At 44.6% G+C, this 1,950-nt stretch overlaps 1 non-coding gene across 1 annotated transcript; it reads left to right on the top strand.

The window, feature by feature from the left end:
- Positions 1-1,606: 1,606 nt before the first annotated feature.
- LOC119944377 lies at positions 1,607-1,744 on the top strand. Its single transcript, XR_005455861.1, has one exon. It is a non-coding gene; the product is annotated as a small nucleolar RNA SNORA7 (small nucleolar RNA).
- The last annotated feature ends 206 nt before the right edge of the window (positions 1,745-1,950 follow it).

The following is a 1,950-nucleotide window of genomic DNA, read 5'->3' as shown; positions in this document are numbered from 1 at the left end:
TGATGATCATGATGATAAAGAGTCGGAGAGGAAGCATCTTGCTCTTACCCTATCTCCAGGGTTCTTCTCCTCTCCTTCCCTCTCCTCTCCTCCAACTTCTCCTCCCTGATCCAACTCTCTGCCTCTCCTCTTCTGCCTTCCTCATTTGCATGAAATGGGCATCTGTGCAGATGTTTATGTTTGTGTGAGTGTGCAGCAACAGCTGCGTGTTGTATCTGGGTGTGTGTCTGAGTTGGGGGCTGCAGGGCAAAGCGCTAGGCTGTCAGCTTTAAAGAGACAATCAATTTTGTGTCCAAAGAGCAGTTCCCGGGCTTGGCCCCTGGCCCCACTTGCCTCTTATCTCCAGGCCTTGGGTTAAGAACTCATTTATGCCAGGCACAGCAAGAGCAATATCTGATATTCAGTTAGTGGAGGAGATGAGGATGGGTTTCTCTTTCTTTGTTTTATGATATTTGTTAAGCACTTACTATGTGGCAGGAACTGTGCTAAACCCTGGAGTAGATATAATTCTATAGATATGTACTGGGGAAGCCTTCTGGCAAAGTAAAGGAAGTGGTGTGGTGAAGTGGCAGATTGCTGGTCTAGAAGCCAGAGGATATGAATTCGAGTACGAGTTGTGCCGCTGACCAGCTGTGTGACCGTGAGTGAGTTACTTAACTTCCCTGCACCTCAGTTTCTGCATCTGTAAAGTGGGGAAAATAATACCTGCCTTCTCTCCCTACCTCAGTAACTGCTCAATAAATATGATTGAAGGAACGAATGAATGAACATTTCTGCTAATTCTGTTGTACTGTACTCTCCCAATTGCTTAGAGAAGCACCGTGGCTCAGTGGAAAGAGTGCGGGCTCGGGAATCAGAGGTCATGTGTTCTAATCCCGACTCCGCTACTTGCCAGCTTTGTGACTTTGGGCAAGTCACTTAAACTTCCCTGTGCCTCAGTTACCTCATCTGTAAAATGGGGATTAAGATTGTGAACCCCATGTGGGACAACCTGATCACCTTGTATACCCTCAGTGCTCAGAACAGTGCTTTGCACATAGTAAGTGCTAAACAAATACCATTATTATTATTATTAGTAATAGTAGTAGTAGTATAGTGCTGTGCCCATAGTAAGTGCTCAATAAATACGATGGATTGGTTGATTGATTGATTCCAGCCACATGGGACCTATGTGAATATTCTTATACTCTATTTCTCCCAAGTGTAATTTGTCTTAATGTCTGTATCCCCCATAGACTGTAAGTTCCTTGTGGTTAAGGATCATGTGTATGAACACTATTATATTTTACTAGAGAGGCAGGATGGCCTAGTGGAAAGAGTATAGGCCTGGGAGTCAGAAGACCTGGGTTATAATTCTGTCTCTGCCTATTTCCTGCTGTGTGATCTTGGGAAATCACTTCATTTCTCTCTCTTAGTTTCTTCATCTGTAAAATGGAAACTGAATGCCTGTTCTCCTTTCTCCATAGGCTGCAAGCCCCATCTGGTACAGAGACTGTGGCAAATCTGATTAACGTGTATTCACCTCAACAGTTAGAACACTTATAGTAAGTGCGTAACAAAAACAATAATAATGATAATAATAATAATGATAGAAAGAACAGCAATCATCTTCTCAGGGTTGCACCTTGAGAATTTCCAGTACTCTATCAGTCTCAACTATGGGAGGGAGAGTCAAGCAGAGGCATATCCATTCCATTCCTAGCTTGGCCAGTGGCTAGCAAGTGGAAGGCCATCTGCTACAAATCAAAACTCACCCATGCTGGGCAGCAGCGGCATGGGCTGAGAGTCGAGGGAGGAGACTCGAGTTCATTGTGCAGGAGGAGGCAATGGTAAATCACTTCCATATTTTTACCAGGAAAACTCTATGGATCCACTAACAGAACAATTGCAGATGGAGGTTGGGGCTTTCTGGGAGAGATGTGTCAGTGGTGTTGCTATGAGTCGGGGGCG

The sequence above is a fragment of the Tachyglossus aculeatus genome, chromosome 22 (assembly GCF_015852505.1).
Source record: "Tachyglossus aculeatus isolate mTacAcu1 chromosome 22, mTacAcu1.pri, whole genome shotgun sequence".
NCBI classification, from domain to species: Eukaryota; Metazoa; Chordata; class Mammalia; order Monotremata; family Tachyglossidae; genus Tachyglossus; species Tachyglossus aculeatus.
The sequence above is the reverse complement of the archived record's forward strand: the minus strand, read 5'-3'. Positions and strand labels throughout refer to the sequence as shown.